Source organism: Giraffa tippelskirchi, chromosome 3 (genome assembly GCF_054371585.1).
Source record: "Giraffa tippelskirchi isolate mGirTip1 chromosome 3, T2T-mGirTip1v1.2.pri, whole genome shotgun sequence".
Classification (NCBI taxonomy): domain Eukaryota; kingdom Metazoa; phylum Chordata; class Mammalia; order Artiodactyla; family Giraffidae; genus Giraffa; species Giraffa tippelskirchi.
Window position 1 is genome coordinate 186,452,513 of NC_137277.1, and position 17,708 is coordinate 186,470,220.

The 17,708-nt window shown below is 52.1% G+C and overlaps 1 protein-coding gene and 1 long non-coding RNA gene across 2 annotated transcripts in view; one reads left to right on the plus strand and one right to left on the minus strand.

Moving 5' to 3' along the window:
* The window catches only part of EPHB2 (EPH receptor B2), a 219,125-nt gene that overhangs the window by 97,382 nt on the left and 104,035 nt on the right, over positions 1 to 17,708 (minus strand). The gene's annotated exons all lie outside the window — the stretch shown is intronic.
* LOC145540291 (uncharacterized) lies at positions 1,764 to 3,939 on the plus strand. Its single transcript, XR_014078255.1, has 2 exons — positions 1,764 to 2,492; positions 3,769 to 3,939. It is a non-coding gene; the product is annotated as an uncharacterized LOC145540291 (long non-coding RNA).

Genomic DNA, 17,708 nt, shown 5'->3' on the forward strand with positions numbered 1-17,708 from the left:
TCTGGCTCCCACCACGGGGCAGGCATGTTGATTTGTCTCCCACCTGCAGCAGGACCTTGTAACCAAGTCAGCCATATCCTCCCTGGTAGCACCTGCTTTGCCTTGCAAAATGTGGAGGCCTCACCTGGCCACCAGGCTGGTCCGAGTGCCCAGTTCCCACTCAGACCTCCTGTTTCAGATTTGGGTTCTCTGCACCACCTGCACTTTTACCCTCCACTCCTGATCAGAGCAGGGGGTGGGCGGTGTGCTCAGAAAGCGTCTTGTTCTCCCCTTTCTCTGTCTCTTCCACCTCCCGGGTGGGAGTGGGGAAGATGCCCAGACTGGCCGAGAGATTTAGAGGCGGTCGCACAGCTGGAACTGGGAGCTGGGTATCCTGACTTCTGGTCCCGTGCTCTGTTCCCGCCCTGATACAGGCTCCCCTTCAGCCCTCTCCACTGCTGGCTGAGGAGTGGTTGTCACAGTGTTTACTCTGCCTTGACCATGAGGGAGGTGGATATGCGGACCCCCCTGAGCCCTGCATCCTTGGCGGGGGCAGGGCATGTCTAGATGAGCGCCCCATTCTACCGGGGTTCAGGGAGAGCAAGTGCTTTCACTTAGGCCACACACCTAGAAAGTTCCAGAACTAGGACATGAATCCTTCTGAACCCAGAGTCCATGTTCAGAAAGTGCGGTCAGTGTATGGGGCCTGTTTTGAGTCCAAGGGGCAGTCACAGACTCTGCTCCTGACCTGTGCATGCTCTGGGAGCAACTGGTGGCCTGAGAACGCTCCTTTGAGAAGGGGAGGAAAGCATCCTGTCCCCAAGTTTTCTGCCCCCAGGGCCAGGGAAGAGCCAGGCTGTCTGTCACCAGCTCTGCCCAACCTGGTGCTGCCTGGGAGTGGCCTCCGAGAACTGGGCATTGGCCGGCCCACCCTGCCCCGGCCGCAGGCACCTTGGGACAGAATACTCACAGGGCTGCCATCCTGGGCTGGAGCTGAAAATTAAATTAAAACCACGACAGGGACAGTTAATTAAAGCAGATTAGCGCGAGACTAATTAGGGACACTGACACTGGAACCATCGCACTCCAAGATGTTAATTAGCTGTTCATTAATGTCAGCTCCCTGTTCAAGAGAGAAATATGAACAACTCTTCTCCGGGGCTTCATTCCGGAGCTGAGTAAACAGGGGCAGCTGACCAATGGCAGCCCCAGCCCCCACCCATCTCCCCTCCCTCCCTCCCTCTGCCCTGGTATCTGCCCACTCCCTTTGTCTCCCTCCTATATCAGTTTCTGAGCATTGGCACTGCCAGCAAGACCCTGGACTCGTGGCAAGGAAGAGCTCAGCTGGAGCCCCCCCAACACAGGCTTTGGAGGAAAGGTGGCTTATCTGCTCTGCAAGCCAGCCTTCTGCACAGGAAACCCTCTGTCCCTGCCTCATCACTCTCTGGCCTGGGTTAGATGGAGGCCACTGTCCTTCCCTCTCTTCCTTGCTTCTATTCACCCGTCCACACATCCATCCACCCTTCAGTCCCTCTATCGACACACTCTTTACCTCCCATGTGCACAAACATACTCACACTTTGCATACAGTTTTCATCCATCCGTCCATTAGTTCACCCAATCATTAGTCTAGCCATCCACTGTCCATCGGTTCATCCATCCAAACATCTCATAATCCCTCATGTAAAGAGAAAGTGTTAGTTACTCAGTTGTGTCTGACTCTTTGTGACCTCATGGACTGTAGCCTGCCAGGCTCCTCTGTCAATGGAATTCTCCAGGTAAGAATACTGGAGTGGGTAGCCATTCCGTTCTCCAGGGGGTCTTCCTGACCTAGGGATCAAACCTGGGTCTCTTGCATTGCAGGCAGATTCTTTACCATCTGAGCCACCGGGGAAGCCCATAATCCCTTATATGCACACATAGAAATCTTGTGTACAATTTCCATCCATCCATCCATTTGTCTACTTATCTACCCATCTACCCTCCCATCCCTCCGTCCACCTGCACATTCACTCACAAATCCATCTGTGACCCATCAAGTCATGTGTTTTTCATTTTCACCTATCTACAGATTCTTTTTATAAAAACTCACCTGCTTATCCACCTCTTCCGAAATATCAATCTTTCTCTTTGCTGATCCATTCATTTAGTCATTCATCTAGACATTCATCCATTTGTTTACTTTATTCACCCATCCATCAATCAATCTTCCTATCTACTGATTCATCCATCTATCCAATGAACGTACCAATGAACCTGCTGAATCTTGACATACACCAGCCACTCACCCATTCACTCACTTGCCATCATCATTCTTAAAAACACTGATTCTTCCATCTACCTACCAAATCACCCATCTTTCCATTCCCCTCATACCCATCTACTGAACACCTACTATGTGTCAGACACTGTGCTGGGTACTAGGGTAGATGAGAAATACACAAATGAGGAAAAGCTGAGTGGGATCGCTACTTATCCCCATTTTACGGATGAGAAAACCAGGATCAAAAAAGGTGAAGTTACTTGCCTAAGGTCATCCATCAAATTATTCATCCAACATTTCATTAAATTAATATTTATTGTATTGTCAAAGATACAGTGACAGACAGTTTTTAACTATAAGAGCATCACAGTCTAGAGCAGGGATCGTCAAGAGAATCTGATGAAAGTTATTACTGTTATTCCTCCAAATGCACCTATGTACACAAAGAAAACATGTTGTGGACCATCTTAGTGAGTTTACAAACCTTAAAGTCCATCCATCTATTTATATATTTAGGGGGCAGTTTAGAGTGATGCTAATGGAAGTAACTGATGACTGTCCCAATATTTGATATCCCCTCATTTCTTAATAATAGTCCCTGATTTTTAGCTGGGCACGTGGCCTCTTGGAATCAAGTCTACATTTCCTGCCTGTCCTCCAGATGGACTTTGTCATGTGATTTAGTTCTGGCCAGTGAGATGTTGCAGTGAGATGATGCAATGAGAGTTGCACCATAAAGAAGCCTGAGTGTTGAAGAATTAATGTTTTCAAATTGTGGTGTTGGAGGAGACTCTAGAGAATCTCTTGGAGATCAACCAGTCAATTGTAAAGGAGATCAACCCTAAATATTCATTGGAAGGACTTGCTGAAGCTGAAGCTTCAATATTTTGGCCATCTGATGCAAAGAGCCAACTCATTGGAAAAGATCCTGATGATGGGAAAGATTGAAGGCAAAAGGAGAAAGGGGCGTCAGAGGATAAGATGGTTAGATAGCTTCACTGACTCAATGGATATGAATCTGAGCAAACTCCAGAAGTTAGACGACAGAGGAGCCTGGTGTGCTACAGTCCATGGGGTTGCAAAGAATGAGACATGGCTTAGTGACCAAATAACAACAGTGAAAGCGAAAGTTGCTCAGTTGTGTCCAACTCTTTGAGACCCCATGGACTGTAGTCAATGGAATTTTCCAGGCCAGAAAACAGGAGTGAGTAGCTTTCCCCTTCTCCAGATCTTCCCAACCCAGGGTTCGAACCCAGGTCTCCCACATTGCACACAGATTCTTTATCAGCTAAGCCACAAGGGAAGCTCAAGAATACTGGAGTGGGCAGCCTATCCCTTCTCCAGTGGATCTTCCCAACCCAGGGATCAAACTGGGGTGTCCTACATTGCAGGTGGATTCTTTACCAACTGAAGTATGAGGGAAGCCAGTAACAACAATGGATGTTAGCAAAAATGGTAGGCGCAATTTCTGGGAAGTGTCCTTAAAAGAAATGTGCATATCTGTCTTTATCCTTTCCTTTTCCCAGTTGGCTGGAATGCAGATGTGATGGCTGGAGCTCTTGCAACCAAATTGGATCATGAAATCAAGACAGAAGGTGCTGAGGACCTTTCTGATCATGGAGCTGCCATAGCAGCCTGGAACTACTCTGGACTTCATTTAGTTGAGAGAGGAATAAAGTCCTATCTTGTTTAAGTCACTTTTATTTGGTTTTCTGTCACTCTCAATCCAAACTGAAACAGTTGGTTAAATAGGCATGCTGTGGATTAAAACATACTTAGTTTGAATCCTATTTTTACTGCTAACAGTCTGAGTGACCTTACATAAGTCACTTGGCCTTTGAGGTTCAGTTTCCCTATCTGTGAAATGGCTATAATAATATATACTTCTCAGCATAGTTCTAAGGAGGAAATGAAATACAGATGTAAAGCTATTAGCATAGCCTCTGCTTCATAATTAAGAGCTCAGTAAACGAGCCCTTGTTGCTGCCATTGTTGATGCCATTATTATTACTCTCAGCTAATCCCCGGGAGCTCCGTGAAAGCTGTAATTCCTGTAGTGCTATAGCTTTTAGGGGAATCACCATCACTTTACATGTAACACTTTGAAAGGTATATGTAAGAATAGGGAAACCTGGGCTTCAATGCCAGAAAGAGTTAGGTTCAAATCTCAACTTCACCATTTATTAGCCATGTGACTTTAGCCAAGTCTTGCCATGTTTTTGAGCCTGCCTCATTTCTCACCTTTCCTTTGACATGGTGATACAAATCACAGGAGGGTTGCTGTAAGATTTCCATCTGGTAACCTTGGGAAGGACCTGGGATGGGGTTACTGCCAAGGAAATGGGAGCCGTGGCTGTGGCTTCAGGAAGTTTCTGCTGAATGAAGGATACATGAATGGTGTGGGTATGACCAGCCCTGGTCTCAGTTCTTACAAGGAGTAAAGTCATACTATCACTCATCTTTTGGCCTAACAAGCCTTGAGGGGTTAGTTAGGATACAAGGGGAAAAAAAAAAAAACAACCCACCAAAGCTCCATTTAAAAAAACCCAATCAATTTGCAACAATCCAAATAAAAGCCATTAGAGGTGGCTTCCCCACCAGAGACACCCAGGGGCCTTTTCCCCACCAGGATCCCAGGAAATTGATTGGCAATTACTGACATTAATGGGGGCCAGAGAGGCCTGGTGATTTCCCTGCCACTCTCTGGGGAACAGTGATGACACCTCAAGATCTGTCAGGCTGAGTCGTCCTGGGGCGGTCGAGACCCCAGATCTGGCCAGAGACAGGGCAGCCAGCTGTGGTGAAGCCCCCTGGGGACCCTCACCCCTTTACTTATTTATATCATCGTTTGACTCATGGTGAGTTAATGGCCCTACTGGGGCTGTGCAGATGGCGGGTCCCATGGCGGGAGGATGGGTAAGGGGTTGGGGTGGCTTCCAGCCTTGCCCTTCGACCTGGATCTGGAGTTGCATAAAGGAGGCCTCAGTCCTCACAGGAAGCCTGGGGGCAGACAGGGACAGAAAATGTCACCCAGAGGCCCAAACATCTTGGGAGAGGTGGCGGCTGGAGACGGGCTTTCGAGACAGAATGAAAAGGCACCAAGATCGGCCGAGAGGGGTCCTCTGCTGGGTGTCCAAGCTGTGGAACTGTAGAGCTAGCAGGCCCTTGAGAAGCCGTCTGGTTCAGACCTGCCTTTTTATAGATCCTTGGCAGCTGAGGCACAGAGAGGAGAAGGCGCTGGGCTGAAGGCTCACAGCGTGGTCCTGGGGAAACTGGGCCTAGATACGGGCAGGCTGCCCAGTGAGCTGGGAAGTGAGGTTATCTGGGACAGGAGGGCCTGGGCTGGGGGTGTGGGAACACTTGCTCTCCGTTATTATAGAGCCAACTCTGAGCCTGGAGATGGGGGCCCCTGTCTAGTTGGCAGGGAGACTTGTAAATAGACAACAACAGGACTTCCCTGGGGGTCCAGTGGTTAAGAATCAGCCTTCCAATGCAGGAGACATGGGTTTAATCCCTGGTCAGGCAACTAAGATCCCACAAGCTGCAGGGCAACTAAGCCTGCTCTGCACCTAGAGAAGGCTGCACACTGCAAGGAAGACTCAGCACAGTAAGAAAAAAAAAAAAATAGATGATGACAGTTCAGAGGAGAAGCTGCTCTGACGGGGGTATGGGGTTTCAGGGTGACCACCTCCCCATCCTGGCAAGTGGTGGCGACGAAGGATTCATGGAACAAGGGCTGTCAAAACTGAGCCCTGAAGGCCAGATGGGTGTGAAACAAATGGTGAGGGGGAGGGGGAGGAGAGAAGGGGATTCTAGGCTAAGAGAATAATGTGTGCAAAGGCTTAGAGGTGGATCTAAGCACATCCATCCAGTATGACTGGAAGAAGAGGGGGTGTGCCTGCTTTGGAGGACAGGAAGGAGGCGAAGGTTTATCCTGTGTGCAATCAGGATGTGTCTCAGGCTGTCACAACATGACCAGATTCCCCTTTCAGAAACGTGGTTCTGGAACTGCCAGAGGGGAATGGGTTGATGGGCAGGGCATGGCAGGGGCAGCGAGGAGACTGATGCATAAATTCAGGAGAAAGAAGGCCTGGATCAGGGCAGGGAGGTTGTGAGGCCAGAAAGGGAAGTGACCACTCAGATATTTAGAGAGGAAATGGACAGGGTTCAGTGTCTGACAGTCTGGGAGGTGTGAGGGTGCAGGAAAGCTGGAGGAGGACTCGGGGGTGGGGCTGAGGGAGGGGGGCCGTGGGGGACCGGCCAGGTGCACTGGGCTTCAGGGAAGAAAAGGATGTGCACAAGGATCCTGAATGCAGATGGATCCGGTGGCTTGGAGACAAGTGAAAGAGGGGTGACAGACTGAGGTGCAGAGAGATTCAGTGTCTTGTCCAATGTCACGCAGCTAGGAGGCAACACGCTGAATTTAACCCCAAGGCCCACACATTTCCTACCACTCAAGCTACCCTTTAGGGAGACGATCATAGAGCTGGGCCTACTTTGCAGCTCCACACCTTGTGTCCTGAGCATCTGTCCCACCTCCTAGTTTAACCCCATCTGGGGCTGGGGTTTCTCTTACTTCGCCTGTGACGTATGGAGCTGGCCAAACCTCAGGCAGGCCCATCCTTGGCTATGGACGTGCCATCTCTGGCCAATGGGCAGTGAGGCTGGGACCACTCCAGGCCAAGGCTTTAGGCCCCTGAGAATTCAAGTCAGCCAGAGAGGTCTCCCCTGTCCAGAGTGACCACAGGGCACCTTAGACCTGCGTGCTCTGAGCTCTGGCAGAATAAGGCTGAACATGGGTACCTGCTGGGTTGGGGCCTCCCCCAACCTATCAAGGAGCGCCTGCCTGGCAAAGAACATGCCAAGCACTGAAAATGTGGCTCAAGGCCCCAATGCCTAGGGCACAGAAGGAACTGGGAAGGAGGTCCCAAGTGGGCACTCTGAAAGGCAAAGAGCCTGTGGTTGTGAGTGCCCACAGAGTGTTCTGTACGACTAAAAAAGCCACAGAATATGCTTGCAAAAGCATGGGCTCTGAGTCAGGTAGGTATGGATTCTGATCCTGGTGGGCTGCTTTCTAGCTCTGTGACCCTAGGCGAGTCCCTAAACCTCTCTCTGCCACATATCATTTATAAAATGGGGATATTATCAGAACCTGCCTTATAGGGTGGCTGGGAGGATCCAGCAAGTTCACACGCTGAAAATACTTAAACAGAGACTGGCACATGGATGCTGCTTGGTGTGATGATATGACGACGATGATGCCACAGGTGGCCACATCAAACCCACATCATTCTGGTCTGGCCTGGACTGACCCCACGGAGGGAGCAGGCCTGGTTATATTTATTCTTGGCCCGTGTTCACCCTTGGGGGTTGGCCGTGGCATTGAGCGAAGCTGCCGGTCCACCGCGGTATCGATCTTCCCGTCTCCCAGGAAAGCATGATGCATTTAGCACATCAGTTGGCTGCTGGTGGATCATCTCAGCTGGGAGCCAGCCTGCCTGCCCTCAGCTCTGCAAGTGGGTCAGGGAGTTGCAGAGAAGTAAAACTTCTCAGAGGGGCCCCCAGGATGGCCTGGGGTTCCAGGGGGAGGAAGTCTTTATCAGGGCTCTCATCGGAGCCTTGGATCAAGATTAAGGTCCTGGGGGCTTCCCCGGGGGTTCAGTGGTAAAGAATCCGCTTGCTGATGCAGGAGATACAGGTTCGATCCCGCTCGGGAAAGATCCCTCCTGCCTCGGAGCAAGTAAGCCTGCATGCCACAGCCACTGAGCCTTCACTTTAGAGCCCAGGAGCCGCAACTACTGAGCCCTCTGGCTACAACTGCCGAAGCCCTTGCACCCAGAGCTCATGCTCCGCAACAAGAGACGCCACCGCAGCGAGAAGCCCTTGTACCGCAACTAGAGCGTAGCCCCTGCTCACCGCAACTAGAGAAAAGCCCATGCAGCAACGAAAACCCAGCACAGCCAGAGATAAATAAATAAATGAAATTAAGATTAAGGTCCTGGTTTGGCCCCTAACTCCCCAGGATGACCTTAGGCAAATCACTCAGCCACCCTCAGCCCCACTGCTTTAAGAGTTTCTATACCTTCTTCCTACGCATCGTCTCATTTAACCCCCACAACAAGGAGGGAGTCAGGCAGGGCGTGACTTACCACTCCCACTTCATGGAGGGGGAAACTGAGGTTCAGAGGGCTCAGCTGCAAGCCTGCCCCAGGTCACACTGCGGGGCAGAGGCTTAGCCAAGCCTGGGGTCTGACTCCTCACCCCATGCCTAGTCCACACAGTGAGGAGTCACTGGGGTAGCCAGAATTGTGGGGAGTCTATGGGGCATCACTGGGGTAGCAAGAGTTTTAGCCCAGGAGGTGACAGACCCTGACTGTATCCCTCTGGTCACTGACATGAAAAAGGCAGTGGGGGCTAGAGAAGGAGCTGAGGGAGTCCAGGAAGGCCGTGATATGTGTGTGTGTGAACGGACATTCTGGGCAGACCAAATAGCAAATCTGAGATATAAGGTACAGATGGGCAGGAACAGGGTAGTTGGGCCAATAATAAAGAAGAGAGAGGGAAAATGCCAAGGGCGTCAGTGACATGTGGAAAAGGCAAAGGCAGGATAGGTCTTCGACCAGAAAGAACCTTCAATGGGGGCCTGGGCAGGTCTGGGCATTCTGGTCAACCAGGGCCTTCCGCCCACGGCTGCTCTTCCAGGGGTGGACACGGCAGGGCTGGGCCTCAGGCTCAGGGTGGTCTGGTCTGAGCAGGACTGGCAGGCCAATTACTGCACCCTGGATACAGACCTCCCCTCATCCCCCCCAAGTCCATACCCAGAAGCAGTTAGGAAAGTGTTAACCAGTCCTGGAGCAGGGTGTCCTCTGACTTAATCCTGCAAATGCCTGAGATGAGATGGGAGGGGAGACAATCTGGCCTGCAGAAGATGGCAGAAAAGGAGGCCCAGGGAGGTTAAGCAACTGGCCACAGGTCACACAGCCTGTGAGTGGTAAAACTGGGATCCAAACTCTGTCCCCCTGCTGCCAGCACCCACACACCTTCTGCTCCTCAGAACAGCAGATGTCGTGATGGGCTTGGCGGCTCCCCAGGCCAAGTCCCTGGGGAGAAAGCTGGGAGCACCCGTTGCCAGGAGCTCCCTGTCCAGTGTTCCCCGGGGCTCTCAGCATGCTTCTGACCCTCAGACCCCAACACTGCCTTGGGGGACAGTCAGCTGGGACCTCGAACCTCTCTGGAAACCATGCACAACAGCCTTTGCAAATGCAACACGTTCTGGGAACCTTTAAAACAGTTTTTGGAGCTTCCCAACAGCTTCCAGGACTGACAAATTGCTTCCAAAATGTTCAAATGCCTTTGGAATCTTCGAGCAGCCCCTGAGACTTGGACCAAAATGAAGAGCCAAGGAAGGCCGGGGGCCAAGGAAGGGCTCGGGCCGCCTTCCCAGCCAGCGAGCCCGCCTCCGGATTCAGGCTGGCTGCGTCCAGCCTTGGCCTGCAGTGGGGGGCCCGCCGCTCCTTCTGGCAGCCCAGGAGCCCTGGGCTCAGAGGAGGCGGTGACCGGCCTCCGGCTGGCCCCTGCCTTGCTGGTGACCTTGGGCAAATCGCTTCTCTCTGGCCCTCGGGCCATGTACAGAACGGGATTTCCGTGTGAGTTTTAGGGGGCTCTGGGTGTGCAGCCAGCCGATCCCTGGGATTCAAATCCAGCCCTCCCAGTGCTCAGCTTTAGCCTGTGCAGATTCCAGTAGGGGTGGGCCGGGGAGCAGACACAGGAGGGTGGAGACAGGCGCTCCTGCCACAATGAAGAGGCCTCGACCGCTTCACTTTCCGTGGGAGGTGGATTTAAAGCCCTGCCCTCAACAAGCATCTCCTCAGGAAAGGCCTCCGTGGGTGCCCACCGCCGCCCCCCCCCACCCGGCGTGGCACCCGCCCCAGCACCGGGCAGCCTTCACGCGTGGCCACAGAGGCCGTCCGGTCTCAGCCACCCAGAGCCGTCTCCATGGTGATGGGCACAGAGCCGAGCCAGGCCTTTGAAGAACGCTCATAAAGGCGCAAACTTACCCCAGATGAGCCGGCGTGCATTTGTGAAGCAAAACATCTCAGGCCAGCCCCGCGCCTCGTAAACCACACAGCTGCCAGTGGCCCCGGCTGGCCTGGAGAACACAGTTTCCAAGCTGCTACGCGTGGATCTCGGGCTTCCCCCCAGGATCCTGGGACCCCACCCAGGCCCAGCCTCCCTTCCCTGGTAATTGTGGAAGCCGATGCCCCTGAGGTAGAGTCAGCTTCTCGGCTGTGTGACTTTGAGCAAGCGCCTTCACCTCTCTGAGCCGCAGTGTCCTCACTTGTAAAGTGGGCGTGAGGAGGCTACCACGACACACTGCAAGGAGACTGAGATGGGCAGAAAGGGCATAGCCAGGTGCAAAGTATGGCTGGTTCCCCTCCACTTGCTCCCGGTCCCCGCCCTTCAGCATCACCCGTGTGTAGGTACACAGGGTCACCTTCCCCTGGCAGCATCAGGGACCACTCCCTCCTGTTCCCACGGTGCCCTCCACGGCCTCCTGTGTTACAGCACTCAGCACAGTGAGCTACAAGAGTCTATTTACTTACTGCAAGAGTCCATTTACTTGTTTCCCAGATGAGGACTTCCCTGGTGGCTCCGTGGGTAAAGAATCTGCCTGCAGTGCAGGGGACACAGGAGATGTGGGTTTGCTCCCTGGGTGGGGAAGATCCCCAGGAATAGGAAACGGCAACCCGCTCCAGTATTCTTGCCTGGAGAATCCCAGGATAGAGGAGCCTGGTGAGCTACACAGTTCATGGGGTCCCAAAGAGTTGAACACGACTGAGCGACAAAGCACAGATAAGCTTGAGTAACTGACACCGTGCTTCACTATCTTCGCCGAGCCATGTTCAAGGTTGGCATTCAACAGGTCCTCAGTAAATGAATAAGAACAAACAAATGTGGTGATGATCATTTCTGAACCTCCAGTCCAGGACTGTGGTCTGGGGAGTGCCTGGGGACATATTTTCGGGTGGGGGATGGGAGTCGGAGGGGGTGGAGATGGTGGGGTGGAGACGGTGGGGGTGGGGATGGAGGGAGTTGGGTAGAAGACTGGTAACTGACAGGAAGACCAGCCACGGTGCCCTGAGTTCTGCATGGAGGGCTCTGGATGAAAGCTCCCTGACTTCTCCCACTGAAGCCTCCATTTTGCAGGGGAGGAAATCAAGTTTCAGGGTGGTGAATCACGTGCTGGGGGGACACAGGCAGGGGCCAGTGATGCTGGCACACATGTACTTCATCTGGGAGAATCTGGGCATGCCCACCCATCCTCCAAGACCTGTGATGCCTGCTGCTGACCTTGCCTCCCAGCCGACCCTCCCGTCACTCCCCCTCTTCTTCCCTCTACCAGCACGCACCTCACATGCAGTGCGGAGGTCACCTGCCTGGGGTCCAGGTCCCTCATGCCCTCACGAGGAGCCAGCCGCACCCTGGAACAGGCATTGAGTTGTCCCCACACCACCCCCCCAGCCTCTGATCTCTGATGCCTGACTTCACCCTATTTTTATTGATCCCACCCCCGATGCGAAGAGCTGACTCATTGGAAAGAGCCCTGATGCTGGGAAAAGTTGAGGGTGGGAGGAAAAGGGGGCAACAGAGAATGAGACGGTTGGATGGCATCACCAACTTGATGGACAGGAGTTTGAGCAAGCTCCGGGAGCTGTTGATGGACAGGGAAGCCTGGTGTGCTGTAGTCCATGGGGTCGCAAAGAGTCGGACACAACTGAGCGACTGAACAGCAACCACCCCTAATGCCTCCTTTACTCCTTCGTGTTAGGCTCCAAATGATCGGAAATGCCCCATCCAGAACGACCTACTCCAGCAGGCAGTGCCCCTGAAGACAAAAGACCCAGGGTTTGAATTCTGGCCCTGCCACTTATGAGCTGTATGTATGTCAGTAACTTTGACAAGTTACTGAACCTCTCTGAGCCTGGATTTCCTCTCCTGGAAAAGAGGACCTGCCTGACAGGTTGTTGTGAGGATGAAGCGGCCAGTTGATGAGTGTGGATGTGCTTTGTAAACAGAAAAGCACTGGGTGGATGGTGGACTTTAATTAAAGAACTGTAATGGATTATAGAATTGAACCATAACTTAAGTATGTAACATAATATGCCCAATTATAATGAATTACAAACAATCAATCAAAAGGGTACTGGATGTCAGCAGCTGAGTGCGGGCTTCTAGGTGATAGAAGGAAAACATATAGTGTAGATTTCAGCACCTGAGCCCAGTGAGTGTGGTCTGCAGTCATTCACTCATCCCTTTGTCCATCAAGTCTGTCCACCCACCAATCCGTCACTCCGGCCATTCTATCTACACTCACCAAACTCCTGCTGGGTGCAGGGTGCTTGCAAAGTCTCAGATGGGGTGAGCAGCACACCACTCCCACCCACAAAGGAGATCAATATCAGCCTCTCTTCACGGAGCCCCAAGGATGCCAGGCTTGTTCCTAGGCCTTCTTTAATCCTCATATCCACCCATTGTACAGGTGAGGACGCAGAGGCTCAGGGAGGCTGAGACCAAGATCCAGGGGCTTGGAAGACCTTCCTCACCTTGGTGCCACATCCCTCTCTTCCATTGACTTGCCCTGATGTCCCCTTCTGGCCTCACTGGCAACGTCATCTCATGTGTTTTATGATCACGTCACTCTCCACAGCCCCTGCTCCCAACTTCCTTCCTTCTGCAAGACCCCCTCCTTGCCCCCGTAACTCAGCCGGGTGAGTCTGGCAACCTCTGAGTACCAACCTCGCATCTCCACCCCCACCCCACCTCCCCGGCTTCCGAGAGCTCATAGTTTCCATCTCCACCCGTTCCTTATTAATTTTCCTACAAAATGTGTTCCATGATGTCACTGACATCACTACTGCCGCTACAAGTGGAAGCCTTGTGGAAAATCCCCAGGTGGGCCTGAGGGCCCCCCAGAGGCTCTGTGTGCCTCCTGCCCCCCTACCCAGCAGGGCTGCAGTTTCGTTACTCTCTGCAAGACTATCTTCTCTCCCTGGCCAGGTAGGACACCAGAAGCAAGGTGGCACTGACTGATGGTGCTTAAATTTGCCATTATTTCACACTCCTCAATATCCAGAGCTGTAGATGCCACACCTGCATTTTACAACAATGTCCAAGGGTGCAGAGAGGTGGACTGACTCGTCTCAGGCCACACAGCTAAGCAGGGCTGGACCTGGGGTGTTAAGCCTGAGCCTGACCTGCAGGCTCATCCCCCTTGGCCTCCTGTACACTGTTTCTGTCCTCCACTCTCAGTGCCCAAGATGGGTTATTTTATCTTGCCCAGGCCACCCATGAGGACAGACTGGCTTGGGGACTGGCATGCTGAGAGTGAAAGTGAGAGGGAAAGATGACCTTCTGGCCTGGACTTCCCAAGTGTGATGGGGCTAATGGGGTCCAAACTGCTTTGCTCTGTGGTCCTCGTCATTAGGGTGCCAGGGGTCAGAGCTGGGGCAAATGGAGAAGAAGAGTTCACAAGTGATGGAGCCGAACTTGGCTCTTAGGGATATCCTAGGCTGGCAGTGTTCAAGCACAGGGTGGCTGGGCCCTTCCTCAGACCAATAGTATCAGAAATGGGCTTAGAGGCCCAGGTGATTCTCATATACTCTTGGGGCTAAGAAGCATTTATCTATCCAAACCCGCTTCATTGTACAGATGAGAAAACAGAGGCTCAGAGAGGGCAAAGAACTCACCCAGGGTCACACAGCAAGAGGGTTTTCAAGCTCCAGGCCAGGTCCTGTTTCTTCTGACTCCCCAGTTTAGGCCCCGTCGCTTGACCCCAAAGGCCAGGAATAGGGCATTTTAAAAAGGCCACTTGGGGGCTGTCAGTGGGCTGACTGGGGTTGGGGAGGGGAACCTGGGGTTGCCAGAGCCCTTGCCCAAATACATACCCTCTCTGATGTGTCAGAATGTGTGAACGTCCCCCATGGAGCTCTCCCAAACTTGAGGTGGGATGACAGGGACCAAGTGACACATCAGGGGAGCTTAGGTGACAAGGACCAAGCAGGGGGCTGAGCCGGGGTGGGACAGGAAGGCAGAGAGGCTGGGAGTTACACTTCCTGCCCTGACAGCTCTGCGGGTGATGGTCCTCACGGGAAGTCCCCAGATTCCCTGCCTCCACCCCCATCCACTGGGCAACTCCCACGGGACAGAGCTTCCTCGCTCATTTTCTCAGGGAACTCGGGGATACAGAAGTTCAAGGCCACTGAGACCTCTGATTTGGTTCCTTCTTAGACTTCTGGGAGACTGAGGGCCAGGTGGAAGTGACTTGCCGCAGGTTACAGAGTGAGTTAGTAATTGCCTGACATGGGGAGGTGGGAGAGGACAGGGAGGGAGGTCTGTAACTCCTGGAAGACAGCAAGGAGGAGGTGGCTCCGTGGACAAGCGATCAGCTTGGCCTCCCTCTCCTGCCCCTCCCTTTCATGTCACCGTGAGACCATCATGAAGCCCAGAGAACAGGAGAAAGGGTCAGAGGAATGGGGAAACCCCTGCCGTGTGGTCCTGGGTTGGGAGGTGCCCACAGGATGGCATTGGCAACCATGCCCCTGCTCTGTCTCCTGTGCCTCTTCTCTTTGGCTAGTACCCAGGTTGCTGCTCAGTCAGTAAAGAGTCCACCTGCAATGCAGGAGACCTGGGCTGGAGACCTGGGTTGGGAAGATCCCCTGGAGGAGGACATGGAGACCCACTCCAGGATTCTTGCCTGGAGAATCCGCGTGGACAGAAGAGCCACGGGGTCGCGAAGAGTCGAACACGACTGAGCGACTGAGCACAGGTGGCCACAAGAGCTGCCTGGTCTAACCTGCTCGGCTAGGCCTTCAAGGTCCTTTGTCATCTGTCCCAATGGTCTTCTCTGCTCTCTCTACTCCTGCCCCACCTCAACGATCTCACCAAACACCGGACTGAACACTGAATACTTCCCCGGCACACAAAGCACTGGGCTGTCCACGCTGAATTCTCCCCTCTGGAATGCGCTTTGGCCCATCTCTATCTGGCAGGCTCCTATTCAGCCTTCAAAGCCCCAAACAAGGTTTGTTTCCTCCATGAAGCTGTACCCTATCATCAGAACTGACTCGAGTCAGCCAGATGTTCCTGGAATCTCGCTCTGTACTGGCACACACCTCCCACATGGCACTCCCCAAGGCAGGAATGGGATCTCACATTCTTGCTCTTCTCTATGCCCGACACAGGTTGGTACATAGCACACGTTGGATCAACTCTTGCTTCTGGCTCAACCTTGGTGCCTAATACAGGGCTATGTATGTTCAAAGACCAGAAAAGAGACCTATTCTATGGCAAGAAGCAGAAGTTTGGAGTCAGACAGATCTGAGTTCAAATCCTACCTCCCCTGTGTGACCTGCGAGATGTCCCCTAAACTTGTTGAGCCTCAGTCTCTTCATCTGTAAAACGGCAATAACCATGTCCACCTTGGAGAGAAAAGGTGAGGATTCAACATGGTAACCCAGGTAAGGAAAAAAATGTATGACTATATATGTATATGTTAAATATAAACATACTACTAGGTAATACACTAATAAGAATGAATAAAGATCCCAGTTCCCTGGAAACTTGTTCTCAGGCACTGATCCCTTGGAAAAACATCTCAGGAGGGTTTCCATCTGATCTGTAGACATCTCCGCACCCCGGCCTAAGCTCCACTTAATTGCCTTGCTCTGAGGGTGCCGAGTAAATACTCCAGGCCAGCTGGTGCCTGGAAACCGCCAATTGCCGGGGAGCAGCTCGTTAATTTTCCCCGACTCTGCACACAGACCCTGCAGCTTCTGCAACTCATCTTGGGAAATTGAGTGGAGCGGGTCAGGCCAGGGCCAGGGGTCGCAGGAAGTGGGGCTGGGGGTGCCAGGGGACTTGAAAGGGCCTGCAGAGGCACCACTAGGAAGCTGTCCAGGCTGGAGGAAGCCGGCCCAGAGCTGCCGAAAGGCAGATGGATCCCAGGCCTGGCCTGGCCTGTCGCTGCCAGCTCTGACTAAGCTTTTGGGTCTCCACTGTGGGGGAGGAAGTCAGGGCCTCATAGCGAGGCTGGAGGCACACCAGCCCTGGGGGTGACCAGCTCTGGGGGCCAGGAGGTCCTACGCTAGTGGAGGAGAGGCAGTGAGGCATAGCAACAGAGGGTGTGACTCTGGGGTGAGGCTCCTTGGGTTTGGCGTCTGGCCTCACAAAGTAGTAATGTGTGCTCTAGGGTGGCACTGTCCTTTACTGAGCCCATCTTTGCATGAAATGTTCCCTTGGGATCTCTAATTTTCTTGAGATCTCTAGTCTTTCCCATTCTATTGTTTTCTTCTATTTCTTTGCACTGATCACTGAGGATGACTTTTTTTTTATCTCTCCTTGCTATTCTTTGGAACTCTGCATTCAGATGGGTATATCTTTCCTTTTCTCCTTTGCTTTTCACTTCTCTTCTTTTCCCAGCTATTTGTAAGGCCTCTTCAGACAGCTATTTGGCTTTTTTGCATTTCTTTTTCTTGGGGATGGTCTTGATCCCTGTCTCCTGTACAATGTCACGAACCTCCGTCCATAGTTCATCAGGCACTCTGTCTATCAGATCTAGTTCCTTAAATCTATTTCTCACTTCCACTGTATAATCATAAGGGACTTGATTTAGGTCATACCTGAATCGTCTAGTGGTTTTCCCTACTTTCTTCAATTTAAGTCTGAATTTGGCAATAAGGAGTTCATGATCTGAGCCACAGTCAGCTCCCGGCCTTGTTTTAGAAAAGGCAGAGGAACCAGAGATCAAATTGCCAACATCCGTTGGCTCATTGAAAAAGCAAGAGAGTTCCAGAAAAACATCTATTCCGGCTTTATTGACTATGCCAAAGCCTTTGACTGTGTGGATCACAACAAACTGTGGAAAATTCTGAAAGAGATGGGAATACCAGACCACTTGACCTACCTCTTGAGAAGTCTGTATGCAGGTCAGGAAGCAACAGTTAGAACTGGACATGGAAAAACAGACTGGTCCCAAATAGGAAAAGGAGTACGTCCAGGCTGTATATTGTCACCCTGCTTATTTAACTTATATGCAGAGTACATCATGAGAAACGCTGGGCTGGAGGAAGCACAAGCTGGAATCAAGATTGCCGGGAGAAATATCAATAACCTCAGATATGCAGATGACACCACCCTTATGGCAGAAAGCGAAGAACTAAAGAGCTTCTTGATGAAAGTGAAAGACGATAGTGAAAAAGTTGGCTTAAAGCTCAACATTCAGAAAACTAAGATCATGGCATCTGGTCCCATCAGTTCATGGGAAATAGGTTGGGAAACAGTGGAAAGAGTGGCAGACTTTATTTTTTGGGGCTCCAAAATCACTGCAGATGGTGACTGCAGCCATGAAATTAACAGATGCTTGCTCCTTGGAAGAAAAGTTATGACCAACCTAGACAGCGTATTAAAA